Below are 17,004 nucleotides of genomic sequence, written 5' to 3'. Positions count from 1 at the left end.
CCATACCCAATGGGTATGGATACGCTCATGACCTTGTGGGTGGGTATGGGTGGGTACTAAATATCGAGGGATAAATCAATTTACATTGATAATCACTATATATCTTACTTATACTTCTGCAATCATCACTACATATTGTGCAACACTTAACCACGCTACGAGTACGATAAATTTTGATATATTACTTGAAAGTTTGCCATCATAGTAATGACAACAATCCTCAAGGCCATCACTCCGTGGCAAACTGTGTTCAAAAAACATAGAAAGTTGATGGGTATGAAATCCTGGAATTCACCATGGGTGGTGGGTGTGGGTGGGCGAAGCCTGTCCAAGTAAAACATGGGCACCCAACCAGGACCTCATGTAGGGTTTTGCATCTTTGGTCTCTTGACTGCACTTGATTTTTTCATCGAGGAAGCTAATTAATTTCATATTAAGAATTATTATGTTTATTTGAGAATTATTCAAATTGCCTTTAATGAGCAAAAATGACATTGTCAATAATTATTTATTCTTCTACTCCATGAATAAAATCAATCGTAGGAGCAGACTATTTCTTGCATAAATAAGGAATAAAAGGTCTAGGGCAGAGACTCCCTAAAATACCCCTTATAATAAATTTGAATCCACTCAAGATTTGATATGCTTCATAAGAGATTCATTGAAAGTATTTACTTAGAGTATCTCCCTCATTTTGATGAATCCTTGATTTCTTGGTAGATGATGAATTGCTCGATAATAAGTCTTGCTATCAACAAAAGTAAGAAACCCAATTTGTTCTTGATTTTGTGATGGAAGAACTTGGGCTTCTTGATTGTTCAATCTCCTATGAGAATTATAATATTTGAACTTGAAGTTCTTCCATCTTAAACATAAAATCCTTCAAAGTAAAACCTAAGTGGTCTTTATCACCTATATTATGATCTCCTCGCATAGGAAATGTTTTCCTTAAATGACGTCAAACTATGTGCAAGAAAATTTATGATGTCAGAGCAAAGTTTATATCTTAACTTTGTACAAAAATCTAAAATGTGCAAATAAAAGTTATTTGAGACCTAATTTTTTTACATGTAAAACCCAAGAATAGGAAAAATCATGTTGTGTGGCTCATTTGCAATAATTCATTATATAATAAAAAAATATAAGAATCATCACTACATCACAATTGAATAAAATAGAATTATACACATTTGAAACTAATGTATGATTCTCATTATAGGGATTGCAGAAATTAGAAGTCCAAAAGCAGATAATTAAAAAATAACAATAGGATTTGATGTTAACAACAACACGACAATAGCTGAAATAATGGAAGTGTGGCGATGGCGGAGATGGTAATCGCTAGAAAATACACTAGTATTCCAACTCTCTCTCAACTCTTGAACATCCTTCACTATTTATAATATTTTGAGAAGGACATTTTCGTAAATTTAGTCGGAATCTAAAACACTACATCAAACTATATTGATGCTCTTGATCATATAGATCATTTGTCTAACATTTGGGTATCTTAAAAATGTCAAAATCAAATGAACTTAAATTTATCATATCAGCTCATAAAGCCTCTCAATTTAACCATACACATGTAGGATCTAAAGACTGTTTGATTATTCAATTAATATTTAAAAATTTTCAAATATGCTTGAAGTGTTGGATTTGGATTCATTTGTTGGCAGATCCAATCATTTGTGGTGTCAATTGATTTATCTTGTCAAGACTTTCAGTTTGAATATAAGCTAGCTTAAAATTGGTGTTCGAATGGACTTGAATGGACTTGAATTTAATACAAATATCACCTAGAGATTCATGCTAAATTGCTAATGAATTAAATGTTATTGACATGTATGAATAATAAATGAAGAAACATCCACAAAATAATAAAAATAATAAAAAACAACTAAATGTCAACACTTAATTACATCTAATAAGGGTGTTTTTGAAATTTATTGTAATTCACAACATTCCCACCGTTTTTTTCGTACAAAACTTAGGACACTACACAATTGATAAATTCGTGTAGTGTCGAATCAATAAATAGTCACTCGACAAGACTCATCCAATTCCAGTTTCCCAAAAAAACCTAAATAATATTTGCTTTTTAACAGAAAATTAAAAAAAAAAAAAGGATTCAGTGCCAGATCTGGCTGCACTGGATCAGCTCTGATAGGTCAAGTCATGCAGCAATGGCGAAGAGGATTGCAAATCCAAAGTTTCTGATATAAATCTCATAGAACACATGTGCGGTCCTGAAGGTTTGATTAAGAAAAATTGTCCTAAGAATTCTTTAATCCATAACAACTTTACAAATGGATGATTAAGCCATTCCTACCCTTTTTCAATTCTAAGTTATTCCCCTCTATAGCTAATTGCTTTGACAAACTGTCATTCTATATACATTCTAAAACACATGGAATATTTCTTTATAGAAGTGGTCAACTTTGGAGCTGAAAGATGATTCCCCTAAATTTTCTAAAGCAGATATGCAACCTAAAAAGTTTTACTAATTTACTTGGTTTGGTACTTAGGCATTTCCTGGCTATAATTGTACATTCTAGTGTGCTTTGCAGAGCATTTTTCTCTATATTTCAAGTCATCAACAAGCATGACAAAGTGATTTCTAAGAAAAAGAAGCAGTTCCAGTAGTGATGAGTCAGAAGAATAGATAGTAACTAACAAATATAGGACAGGAAATATTTGGTTAAGAGCTTTAATTTTGTGTGTACCAACCTTCCTGCGCGCCGAATACATATCAGCTTTTTAGGTACCCCAACAGCTGGATGCAAATGTTGTGGAGGCATTTCATCAAACAGATTTGAAATTAAGCCTCAGAATGAAGGGACCCCTGCAAGAGTGAAGCAACAAGTCAGCATCGTATAGATTTTTTTTTGTTTGTTTGGTTTTTTAATAGTGAATGATAAGATATAAATTAGAAATAAGAGATTTGAATACTTAATTTTGATAACAACTTTTAAGATCTTTATCAACCTAATTAGCTGTCACATAAGCACCTTATACTATTTAAAGTCACAGTAGATCAACACCAACAGTATTTAATAAAATAATAGCCCAAAAAAAATAGACATCCAAAGTGGTCAACTTCACGGTCCCCCACCAAGAGAATTTTGACAGAATACTCCCACCGATACTATTTTGCAATCTCTTCAGATTTCAGCTCCTTTTAAAAGTTACTCTAACACCAACCCAAGCCTTTCATTCCTACTAATTCAATTTCTGGAACATGGTAGTGGCATCCATGGCTCCAGGCTCAAACAGTCGTGGTCGGGTGCTGCCGGGCATCCCGGTCATCGACCTCTCCCTTGATCGGTCTCTCATCTCTCAGCTCATCGTGAAGACCTGCGAAGAATTTGGATTCTTTAAGGTAATCAACCATAGAGTAGAGCCCAGTGTTTCAGCACAGTTGGAGGCTGCGGGGGTAGAATTCTTTAATTTGCCAGCAGCAGAGAAGCAGCGGGCTGGACCTCCAAATCCCCTCGGCTATGGCTGTCGAAGCATTGGTCTTAATGGCGACATTGGTGACGTTGAGTATCTCCTACTACCAGCTGATTCATCTAGTATTTCCAATAGAGCAAGGATCATTTGCAGAAAGGATCCAAACAAATTCAGGTAAAAGATATAAGTCATGTTTCTATAATCCTGTATAGTTTAACAAATGCATAACCTGCTTACTTAGATGCATAATGTGAAACATAACTGTCATAGATCATTTGGATGAAATCAAGAAACTTAAATAACAAAAGTTAACCATGATACTTGATCTCATGGTGTTTGCTAATGGAAAAAAATGTCTATGCCCTGATTTTGGCAGGATGAGTATAAAAATGATGGTTATAATGGAAATATAATATAAAAGATCAAGCTGACAATTTATGAACTCAATTGCATGTCTACTGAAGATACCTAAACAACCAAGATCAATATGACAATCTAGTAAATCCAACTATAAGTAACATTTCAACATCTTGTCATGCACCGGGAAAATAAATAGTATTAGACTTTCAATTTAATATACAGCATTAACTGAAAATATTTATTATTTTCTAAACAAAAGCCAGATTAGTGGTCCCTTTTCTTTTCTATTATAATACAATTTTTGCTGAGTTCGCCATCCATATATATATATATATATGAGCCATCCAGCCTGTTTTAATAGGAATCATCAATTTCCATCAATTTATCTTCTTCAACAATAAAATCATATATGGTGAGTAGATCATTATTTATGAGTACAATTTATCTAAAATTATAAACTGCATCCTGAATAACATTAAACCACTATAATCACCATAGATAATGACCAAATACTAATCAAACATATCACTTCAGTTAACATTAATGATTAGAGAAATCTTGAACCTAATGACCCAACCATAGCACCATAGCAACAAGCCCCATCACGTAGAGATGTTCAGGATTCTGCCAAATCTCAAACCACTAGCCCAATGAACCCACTTTAGAAAACAAGCAACCCAAGAGCAATCCATTTTTGACCAGAAATCCACATACGCCTAATGGATATAAATCAAAGAAAAGTGAGAGTGAGACCCACAAGCACAGTATACCTGAATCAATGATGCCCAACTTTTTTATCCATAAAAAGCCAAACAATGATCTGATGGCATGCAGGACGAGCTATTTATGGCAAAAAATAGGTTTAGTAAAAGTAGAGATTCCTTTAACTGTGGAGTACTAGTAGTGGTGGAGCTTTCGCTGTGTCTGACAAATCAAATCAAACTTTTCTTGATCTTTTATCCTGCAAACTAACTTTTCCCAACATTTCTGTTGACGAGCTCAGCTGTGCAGTGAAAGATTATGTGGAGGCAATCAAGGAACTAGCAAACGAGATTCTGGAGCTGATAGAAGAAGGATTAGGGCTTGGGGGCAGTGGGGAACTTTGCAAGCTTATACGGGAAAGTGGGAGTGATTCTCTCTTAAGGCTAAACCACTACCCCTCAAACTGCAACAGAAATAGCAACAGTAACAATAGAAAAAAAGACAATGACATCAAGAGCAAAACGTGGAGCAAAAGAAAGGGCAGGAAGAGTAGTAGGATTGGGTTTGGCGAGCATACAGACCCTCAGATCCTGACTTTGCTGAGATCAAACGGTATTGAAGGTCTCCAAATACTCGCACCTGCCTCAGGAGTCTTGGGCAGTAGAATGGCATGGGTTGCAGTCCCACCAGACCCAACTGCAGTATTCATCAATGTTGGAGATACTCTCCAGGTTGGTTAATTTTCTTTTACTTTAATTTCCAGCTATTCCTCCTCATCAAGGTGGCTTTTTCATAATAGATGACAAATAGCTCCTCTCAAAAATAAGATTCAGAAGCTTTCCACAATTAGAAGGTGTGCAAAAATAAAGCTGGCTTAAAAACTAAATTTTAAGATATTGAATGATTTCAAACACAAACTGTTAAAATTTGAAAGTTAAGACGCAAATTGCCACTCACATGTGCAGTAAACTTCATAAATACATCTAACGTATTATAGGTGTGAACGCAGATTTGGTGATAAACTTTGGGTTGGAACAAATATTATCGAAACTTGACCAGGTCTAACGAACCTGGCCGGTGGCTCTTTGCAGCTAAATTGGTTTTCATTCTGCATGTTCTTGGTAGGGAAAGTTTAAGATGGGAATTTAGGAACCTTTCCTCACTTCCACTCAGACCGGATGTATCAAATGATCCATACCATACAATCTAAAATTATCATAAACCAAGCTAAGGTGGTTGGTTTCAGCTTTGCCAGTCCTTACAGCAAGGGCCGCATTGAAGAAGATCGGGTGCTTATAAGATACAATAGTGAATATATATATTTCAGAAAAATATCAAGGTAGTTGACTACCTAGCGCTAAAATATCCAAGTAAAAATAAAATAAAATAAAATAAGCTATTCCTATCGAAAACAATAGGGGGAAATCATGCTTTTTCATGCTATGTTTGATTTCTTTTCTCTTTGGTGGTTGAAGGCCATGACGAATGGAAGGTTGGTGAGCGTGAGACACAGAGCAATGACCAATTACTACAAGTCAAGGATGTCCATGATCTATTTTGCAGCACCAGATCTCCACGCATGGATAACTCCTCTTCCAGGAATGATCACAGCAGACAATCCTCAACGCTACAAATCATTTACCTGGGCTGAGTACAAGACGGCCATGTATTCACTGAAGCTTGGGCAGAATCGTCTTGACCACTTTAAAATCGATACAAAAGAAGGCGCGGCTCAAGTCAGGAATCAAAACAGTTTAGAAGGAAATCATGAATGAAAGTGCAAGGTTATAATTTTACCTGAATGAAGCACCCCGAGTTTTGTTCTAGTTTGGGAGTGGGTAATGTAGTGCTGGTGCTGAACAGCTTAATGTAAGAAATTAACTTTTAAGTTAAGGAATGCAGCAAATATGTTTTTGAGTGAATTTTCATACCGTTATCATAACTTGAAAAAGGACAAATAATTCCCACGTTATTTTACAAATGTCAAGAAAATGTGTCCAGAAAAAGAAATTCTCAAAATGAGTGTGGGTAGTTAACTCAAGCATTAATAAAAAGCCAGCATTTATCATACAAAAATTGTTTTGCTACATCATTCAGTACTCCGCCCATGAATATGAATGTGTCACACTCATGGTTTACTACAGTAAATGGCATGTCTGAATTGCAGATTAGCAACCAGTCGACCACTAATAAGTTCATCCTAGCCAGCTAGTGCAATCCTTTCTTTACATTATTTATTATTTCCATAACGCCTCAAGCTTCAAGAAACACACATTTTGTATGAAAGGAGCTTTCCAATGTGAAAAAGTAACTAAACTTCTCAAATTAAATAAGACAATGAAAAGGATTTTTTATACAAGCATAAACTGAATATAGATTTTAGTGACTAATCCACTTCAACAACAAACTGCACAAAATCATTGTTCAACCCTAAGGAACCGAGCACTGCACAGACATGAACCTTAGCCGCAATAAGAACATCACCACAAGATATCATGCAAATAATCCATTCACTAATTGCTAGAAAAAGAGTTTAAGAAAAACAGAAAGTAAATGCTAATGCAAGAAATAAAAAAACAAGCAAGAACTTGAAGAGCAATCACGTGGTTTCACACGCGGATGCCTACATCCACGGTGACAAATTGGGACTTAGATTTATTGATGTAATGTCCATCTGATTACAAGAATAACAAGCCCTTTTACCACTCTGATCACAGATCCTCTAGCCACCAAGCTTTTCAATTTCAGCCCAAGCACAAGAATTGAACAGCACATCTACCGCCCTCCAGAGAATCGAAACAAGAATGAAAGAAAATGAAGAGTAGAATCCCGATTGTAGATTCGATTATCACAAAGAATCTAATCCGGATAGAAGCTGCCTTCCTGATCTACCACTCTTTCAATTTATAGTGAGGAAGAAAAACTCTCTATGTTCTCACCACCCTCACCCCATCCCTTATGGCTCAAGCTTTCAAACCCCAAGGAAGAAGGAAGCTAGGACCTTCTCACAGCCTCCAACTACCTAGAGCCCAACCTGCAGCTAAAAAAGGAAAAAAAAAAAGAGCCAAGAAAATGTCAATAGCTAAAAGCAACATGGAAATACTTGGGACACAAAAGAAATACAATAGGCAACAATAGTAAAACGATGGGCTTAAGTTAATAATTAAGACTTGGTCAAAAATTGTCACCTTGAATCAAGGTCTTTGACAAGCTAAGCCTCTCTTTCTCTTGACAGCCATCTTAGCCAGGAGATATCCTTAACCTGAAGAAGAGTCGGATGTTGGAATTTGATTCCAAACACTTACCTTGCTCAACATATCTGTAGAATTATCATCAGTAAGTACTTACGAAATATTAATTGTACCTTGAACAAGAACATGCTTGATAAATGTAACTTTATGTCAATGTGTTTTATTCTTTCATAAAATACCTTATTGATCTTTAGCTAAATGTCATTGTGACTATTAAATCATATTATAATTCTCATTTTTTGTTCTGAAGTTATCATAACAATCTGATGAGGACATCGATCCAAGGTTCAAACATGTGTATCGCCGGAAGCATCGCCGATCGATGGCCACGATTCAGAGCTTATATTTTTAGTTGTTTATGTATTTTATTTTTATGTTTTCCTATTGTACCCTTATGTTGAGTTGAGTCATGTTGGGGCCCCGAGGGCAATCTAGTCTTTATTTCTTCTTGTTTGCTTGAGACCTATATATATGGGTCTTTTCTCTTGTAATAGCTAATGAATATTTGAATGAAAAATTTGTGTGTTTTTACTTCTTCTTCTTGCATGAGAGCATGAGAAGGGAGATAGCTCAAGAGGAGCAAATCGCAAGGCCCACCAGTCGTTGGAAGAGTCCGAGGCTCGTGGTTAGGTTTTCTATCTTCTCCTTCGTATTCACCTCCATCTTCCTTCTCCTCCACCCCAAGAAAATCCCTTCCCAACCCTTCATTGCCGCCGCCCCTTGGGAACCCACCGCCGGCCACCACCACAACCCCGACCGGTCACCTTGCCGGCAACTTCCCCTCACCCACCCAACCCCCTTCCCTACACAGTTTTCAAATTTTGAATTTTTTCCTTATTTGGAACTCCAATTTAGGAACGTTTTCATGATGGGATTCAATTTCAATTTAATTTAGATTGGAGTTATGAAACTTATTGCCACATCATCATCCTAAATTGGAATCCTTTCTCCCTTGAATTCCCCTCTCTCCCTCTATGCATGCCGCAGGCCCCCATGGAGAAATTTCCTCATTAATTGCTTGTTTAATGTCTTGACCGTTTTGAAATCATAATTTGATTTCAAAGTTTTTCCCTCCTAAATTACTTAAACTGAAATTAAATTTCAGTTTTAAGTTTTCAAACCTCTCCCTCCCCCTCTACAAGCCGCCGGCCTCCCTCCTAATGAGCCTCATTAATCCCTCATTAAGTCCCTTAATCACATTCAAAATTTGAAATTTATTTCAAATACTTCCCTCCAAATTTACTAAAACCTGAAACTAAATTTCAGATTTTAGTAAACCATTTTGAGAAGCATCCAACTTAATTTGCTCTCACCCTAGCTCTCTCCCTCTTGCACCCGCCGGCCCCCACCCTCTCTCCTTGAGATTCCCGCCGGCCCTCTCCCCTCCTCTCCCATCTTATCAAACGACAAGTACTCTCTTTCAACACCACGTTCTTCCTCTCTTCGTGTGGAAGATTCTCCGACGCCAAGCATGCATGGCGGAATCCGAATGGAACTTTGGATTTGTGCATAACGATCGAGGTCAAGTCGACATCCACCAATCGCCGTTCTTTGATGTGGGCTTTGACTTCGACGACACCGTTGAAGGCTACTTGAATCGCATCCTCCCCACGCTCGTAGACGTCATCGACGAGCAATTCGAGGACTATTCGTGGACCGTCAACGGCTATCCATCCGTGTCTCCTCCACCACCGTCGACCTTTCTGTGGCTCAAGACCATCGACGTTGCAACCTTCCTCATGCCATCGTTTGGTGTGCTGAAGATCTTCTCCCGCTAAGCCTAGTGTAGTTGAGTGATCAACCCCCAAGGTGAAACTCTCGTTATTAAATTACGGATTGTTGATTAATAGCTTTTGGTATTGCTACTATCCTTGGTTATCCATGAGTTTTTGGTTAATCTACTTGTACTCCTTCGCCTAAGCAAGTTAACAACTAAGAACCTTTAATGATTTTACTTGTTATCTCAATAAGCTCTTAATTGTAATTCCATTGTCAATCACTTTTAATTTTCTTAAGAAGCTCCTTCGCATGTGGTATCACATCACAATCCTTTTGATTCTATGCTTTCTTTCTAGCCTCAATAGTAACATTATTTTTCCTCTACAATTGATGAAGAAAAAAAGAATTGAAGATAAAACATTCCAACTCACAGTGCTCCCATATAATGAGAAAAAAAGTTTGGTAATATTCTTTCCAAGCTTCTTTGAACATCCCAAACATGCTTGCATTGAGTTAAGTGTAACAAGCCTTTTTTTCCATCCCTTCTGATATTAATCCTAAGCATTCGTTTGAATGGTCCTAAATCTTTCTTTTTGAATTTGTTTTTCAACAACACTTTTCACTTTGCTATTTCCACCTTATTGTAAATAGCTATAAGCATATCATCAATATAAAGAAGCAGATAAATAATACCACTTAGATAGGCGCATTGAAACTAGTCATATTAAACAAACTCTCAATTACAAAAAAATTTCTTGTTCAATTATCATGGATACTATTTAATCCATATAAAGATTCCCTTAAAAGAACATTTATTCATCCGACGAAATCTAACATACCCACCTAATTAACCTAAGAAAACCTTCTCAAGATATCCATGTAGAAAGCTATTTTATGCAACCATTATACTAGAGATTATATTACTTCAATCAAAGTGTGCAAAGCAACATTGGAAAATCTCATTCAAATCTATTTCTTTCTTTCTTTTGAGTGAAACACTCTTCCACTAATCTTGCCTTGAATCTAGCTTATTCAAATATTTGAAATAGTATACTTCCTTTTGAATATCTACTTGCATCCCACAATTCTTTTACTATGTGATTTTTTAACAAATGTAAGTTTTTTTTCTCATAATTTAAATTATTCAAACATACCTTATTTCTAGAAAACTCTAATCTTTGTTCATTGCTTCTTTGCATGATCACAGCTCATCCTATATAACACTTACTCATCTGCAAAAAGAGTGTTGACCTCCACATATATGCCAAAACCAGCACGAGTAAAGGCAACGAATAGGACAGTCAACGGGCACAATGTAGCTCAGAACGAGCATGCAAAAGTCTTGATCATGCACGAAACCACCTCAAATGTCATCTGATTGCAAAACAAATCACATCAATGCATTCAGGATGTTGAGTTTACCAAAGAAGAACCGTTCGTAAAAAAATCAGGTCGATCAAGTGACGAAAGCGACTGTTGGCTTTGCATGACACCACGCAAAATTGCACAAATGACTTATGCTGATCAAACGATTGTGTTGATGCAGCTAGGGCATATAATTTATCTAAAGGGAGACCTCATGTGTTCGCTTAGAGCAAAGACGATCAAAATTGACGGACTACGGACCCAAACGTTGCTCGAACATCATTTGATAATAAAACTGACTTTGCCATCGTGCTTGAATCATCAAAATTTTCCAAGGGCCCTCTCATGATTGATTCGAGGGAGGGCGGTTGAAACTGATAGACTACGGATGGAATGTTGCTCGAGTTGTCCGAACAATGTTTGATCACAAAATGGATTTTGTCGTTACATTCTAACGTCGAAAATACTCAAAATGATTGTAATATTGCCCAGGTCACCGCACATGTGACAACATGCAAATCGAGGTGCCAAGGGAGAAGAAAATTGCATGATAATGTTGATACACCTCTCTTTTTATTATTATGATTCTTTTTTATTATAAAATTGTATATTTATAGATATAACAAAAAATCATAACCTAAATCTTATAATATTTCCATCCCTTTATCCCTATGCAAAACTTGCTCCCAACTGACCTTATCCCTCTGCAATTCAGCGCACGAATCCCAGTCCATGTTAAATGGCAAGGAGGAAACAAAGCAAAAATCTATTCTAATATAACCCCACTCATGAAAATCTCCCTCAACCAAACACTTCCTCATTCTCCTACTCTCCAATCGACTCCAACACTCTCCACTCAACCTCCCATAAGCAGGCCATCCGACCAGCTACCCATCTCCCACTCACAAGCAACCCTTTAGTCGACCTCCTCTTCTTCCAAACCTGCTACCTCATCTCCCCTCTATCACATACACGAACCCCTACAGCCACCTAACCTAAACTACATCCTAGTACAGTCGCTTCACTCCTCAGCTCCACCTACAGTTCTTCGTTAACCACATCCTTCGCTTCCCTTTGTTGACAATAGACCCTGGCAGCCCTTCTACTCCCTCCGGGAAGACCAACTATAGCTCTCGAACCCAACTTTACCCACTGAATACCTCTTCCGCTCACGCTTCCTCCATAGCATCTCCAAACAGCCCTGTAGACACCAATACTCAAATTCTTGCAATCCTTGCAAACTCACCAAGCCACTAGCTCTCTCCTCTCTAACCACCACCACCCCCCCCCACCCCAAACATAGCGTTTATCTCTATTATTATTATTTATTAGGAAAAAAATCAAAAATAAAAAAGAAAGATATTAAAAAAAAAGAGAGGGATTTGTATGTTCTGACTCTTCATCTTGCTTCAACACCATCGTCGCTCTCTCATGCTAAGATATAATCCTCACTAAACTAAAAAAAGACTCAAATCCTATTGTCGACGCTTGCAGCACAACGACCAAGCCCCCTGTATGTGCTTTTCGTAGCATGGCAGCAAGAAGCTCGTACGCGATGCTTGCAGCGAAGCGGGTGGGCATTGTACATGTTTTTCTTAGCATGGCAAGGACACTCCTAAGCACTCGTATGTGTTTTCATGCTAACGGGTAAATTTACAAACTTTTTATGTAGGGATCTCGAAGGCCCATACACACTTTTTTAAACATAACGGGATTGAAAACATTGACTGAGGTGTCAAGCAACAATAACCATACATGTTTTTTTTAGCGTGGGGGCACATCCAGTTCTCCCAAAATTCCCCCTATGCGGGGGAGACGTCGGGAGACTGTCAAAATTTCATCTAAACAATAATTGGACTTAAAACTGTAAAATTGACCTGCATAATTTAAAATGCAATGAAATAAAATTTAAATGAATATTGAAAACGAAAACACAAATAGTGAAGTATAACCCGTTGCTTTGAATGAACAATATTTAATAGTAGCAGGGGACCTATAAGATCAGTTTACCTATGAGGTGAGAACAATAGCAGGGGACTTGTAATACCTTGCCTACGGGTAGAAACAAGAGATTTGTAATACACACATCATAACCCGCCTAAGAGCAAGGACAGTGAACTTATAGAAATGAACGTATGCCCACGGGCAATATTAAAAGGGAAATGTACATATAGGGAACCTATAATGAGTACATCAACTCGCATATGGGCAAGAATAAGAACAGGATACTTGTTATAAGCATGACAGCCTTCTTATTAAAGAAGATAGGAGACTTGTAATAATGTATAAGTCCGCATACGACCTCAAACATGAACTTATGATGCACAACATATTACCCATAGGCATGCATAGGGAACATGCAATGAATATGACAACTTGCTTGCAAGCAATATCAACGAACTTAAAACAAGCATATCTATTGCCTACGGGTATAAGCAAGGAGCTTATAGTGTGCACAGTAGCCCACCTATGAGCGATAATAATAAACTTCTAATGATCAATGCAACTCACCTACGAGCAAGAAATGACTTATAAATGCACACTATAATTCATCTGTGAATAGGAGCAAGGAATTCATAGTGCATACTATAATTTTCCTGTGAGCAAGAACAGAGAATCCGTAGCGCATACAACAACTAGCCTACAGGCGATAATAGAGAATTTGTAGCGAACAAAGTAGCTCACGTACAAACAAGAGCATAAACTTCTAGTGTCTATTGAACAAACATCTCCTACGAGCTATGTTGAATGATATTATAACTTGAATGAGGCAAAATGAACTAAACACTTCTCATGTATACTACAACTAAAATCCAATTCGCCTTCAACATACGTCGTCGGATCCGCAACACTCGTACAAGAGAGCAAAAGGCATTTCTTGAATTTCAAATGAAATTTTGTGCACTTTCCAACAACAATCACCTACACAAATGATGAAATTTAAACATTTTTAAAATCCCTCTCATGCATTAAAATGCAAATTCAAAAACCTATGCATGTTCTTTGCGAAGAGTGCAACAACATTGGGAAGAAGGTGACAGCTTTAAGAAGAGTGCAACCACTTTGAGAAGAGAATTAATGTATTGAATGCATGCATATGTACTGTATAGAAGCACCAAAAAATGCGTGCAAGTGCATTAAAAAATACACAAGTCATTTAAAAAAAAAATTTAATTCACCGCATGTTCTCCGACAAATGTAATAAATTTGAAAATGTCAATATCTGAGAATGTTGCACAGGGTAAAAAATACACTAATTCAAAATATTACTTTTAAATTAATCACTCACATGTGTTTTGACCATCATATTTAACCCCTAAACCTAAGGTATGATAATGTTGCGCTAGTTAAATTTCTAATCCAATCCTCCTTAAATGGGCTGGAGTCGATACGACTTGGATTAACAAGCAAACATCTAATCACAAATCTACCATGATATTTAATTTTAAAGTACATATTTAACCATCAAAGGCTCTTTAAATGAAATGCACCATAAAACATAAAGCTCTCAGTTCTTAGTATTCATATGATAACTTATGAGATCAATCGTCGAACCCGATCCTCTGTTAGCAGGAAAACAAGGTTGACACGGTTTAAATGACAAATATGCAAGCTATATAATCACTCTGATGATGCCCGTGTTGAATATAAAACTCAAACGAAGGAGAATCCACCTGTTAAATGCCTCCCAATATTGATAAAATACAAACATTTTCAAATAATTTTAACATCACCGTGATAATGACTGTGTTGAAAACTAATATCAATCGGATCTAAAACTCAATATATATTAAAATATTAATATTTAAATTGAAATTAATTACCTATAACTTAAAGCAAAATTCATCCACTCTCCGCAACTGTTTGGCGAGGGTGATGAACTCAAGAATAACTCTAACTCATAAAGAGCAAACATCCAAATCAAAAATATTATTAAGATTCATTCTTAAATAATTTTCTGCTAGTATGAAAGTGGTATTTGTCCACTAACTGGTGGCTTGGTCAGCTAACTCCACAAAACCCATAGTTTGGCCAGAGGACTCTACGTGGTAAACAATTATGATTGGTCCTCTAATCGGTGGCTTGGCCAAACGACTCCACAAAAAATTCATGTTTTGGCCAAAATGGCTCACGTGGTAAACGATTATGACCACGAATCTCTAACCTAATGGCATGATCAAATGACTCCACCATCTTATGGTCATGACTTAAAGCTAATATGTTCCCCAATGGCTAGTTGCATTTAAGTAATGAATTATAAGGTATGATCAATAGGACACAAAGCCCTCTGTTAACTAAAATTGACTTGAATTAGTCCCTTAGGCAAACACTCCAAGTCTATAAAGTCCCCTTATACGAAGTAACCCATGGTTGACGATAAGGATCCTTCAATCAGGTTGGGTCGACTACCTCCTCTAAGTGGATTAGAGACCATAATAACCCGAGACAACGGACCATGTGATCTTAATCGGGTCCATCATAATTCCCACACCATATAAGTGCAAGGTGACGAATTTTAACTTTAAATATTAAATTTAACATCTAAATATGTTATTATTATATGCTGGATACTAAATATATGTTTAAAGACTAGCCTTAATCGAAAGTGCTCTCTCGTTATTAAGAAGGGTAATTGATTATAGAGGTTTGCGCCCATAGGAAACCAAAACTCATATCTTAAATTCCTCGCTAAGAGGGTGAAATCTCTGGATAATGTCTTATCTCTATTTAATTTGATTTTCAAAAAAATTTCCAGAATTTCATCCATTCAAACTCTCCCCGAATAAAATGCGGAGAGGCCGAGCACAATAAACTCTAAATTTTGAAGCCCACAAAGAGCATATCCAATTCAATCAATGAAACTAAGCCATTTAGGAGCCTTCATATTTTTTTCTTATTTCATCTCTTGTTAAATTGAAATTCCCCAATTTATTCTGATATTCAAGGGTAGCAACTTGTCCCTAGTAGTGAAAACCGCTATCCTTTTATGGTATCAACTCCACATACACATGATCCATATCATAGCCCTCTTGCAATTTTACTACATCATTTGTATTAACCATGATAACCTGATCATTTTTAGTAATCTGCCAAAACATTATTTCTATTTCATTAAAGTCGATATCAATGCTAGTAATATAAACGAATCATTTTTTATCTGTCAACCAACACTTATACCCTTTGACTCCCTTCGACTGTCCTAAGATTAAACTCTATTTGAGTCTTGCCTCCCAACTTTTCATGATTCATGTGAACATAAAAAAAAAAATCCAAATTTTTTTAAATTATTGTATTCTGTCTTATTTCATGTCTAGACTATGATATGCGTGGAAGCGAAAATAGCAATTAATTGTATTCTGTCTTATTTCATAGAACACAATGGAGAAAAAGGATTCATGTAGCCGACCCCACGTAGTGGGATAAAGGCTTGATGTTGTTGTTGTTGTTGTTGTTGTTGTCTTATTTCATGTCTAGACTGTGATATGCGTGGAAGCGAAAATAGCAATTAAAAGAGAAGAAAATTGTAGGAACACCATGATAAGGTTGATTTTTGAATTATCTCTTCAATAATAAAGCAAGATACAATTGATCTACCATTCGAGAAGTAGATCAGCTCTCCCACAAACTCTAAACGTCGCTAGAAACTCACAACAACACTAGGAAAATAAAACTCAGCAATAGCATAAGCTAAACTGATGAGGTCATCGACAGACATTTTAGGCAGGTTTACCGGAGAAAGAATCGTAGATCGACGGCTACGATTGGGAGCTTATATTTCTGATGTTGCCACGTCATCTCATGTTATTTTTCTACGTTATTTCCCATGTATCTTTTTTTTTCAAGCATTAGTTACTATTTTGCCCTTAGGAAGGCTTAGTGTTTGTTGTAGCCCGGTGGGCATATGAGTCATTTTATTTTCATGTTTTGGAGGCCTTTATAAAGAGGTCTCTTCCTATTGTATGAGTTTAATGTTGAATTAATAAAAATTTCTGAGATTTTCTTTTGTCTTCTTGCTTGAGAGAAAGAGAGGAGACCTAGGAGAGGCTCCACCTGAAATACCCAACAGCCCGCTCCGGCGAGCTCTTGGTTTTTACTCGTATTTCATTATTTTCTGTTTTCCTTACCACCTTCTCCACACACCCGCCATCTCATCTAA

General features: G+C 36.6%; 1 long non-coding RNA gene across 3 annotated transcripts in view; it reads right to left on the bottom strand.

Annotated features, from left to right (window-relative positions):
• Positions 1-1,870: 1,870 nt before the first annotated feature.
• The window catches only part of LOC110099278, a 27,150-nt gene continuing 12,016 nt past the window's right edge, over positions 1,871-17,004 (bottom strand). Inside the window, exons 2-5 of one of the 3 annotated variants that reach the window (XR_002303432.2) lie at positions 7,701-7,831; positions 7,116-7,552; positions 2,728-2,842; positions 1,871-2,246 (exon numbers count right to left, since the gene is read on the bottom strand). This is a non-coding gene — a long non-coding RNA (uncharacterized LOC110099278). Of the gene's footprint in view, positions 2,843-7,115; positions 7,553-7,700; positions 7,832-17,004 lie in introns of all 3 variants that reach the window. The other 2 variants (XR_002303431.2, XR_003701796.1) reach the window with 2 other exon arrangements.

Source organism: Dendrobium catenatum, unplaced genomic scaffold, assembly GCF_001605985.2.
Source record: "Dendrobium catenatum unplaced genomic scaffold, ASM160598v2 fragScaff_scaffold_1018, whole genome shotgun sequence".
In the NCBI taxonomy this organism is placed as follows: domain Eukaryota; kingdom Viridiplantae; phylum Streptophyta; class Magnoliopsida; order Asparagales; family Orchidaceae; genus Dendrobium; species Dendrobium catenatum.
Note: the sequence above shows the minus strand (reverse complement) of the source record. Positions and strands in the feature narration are given on the sequence as shown.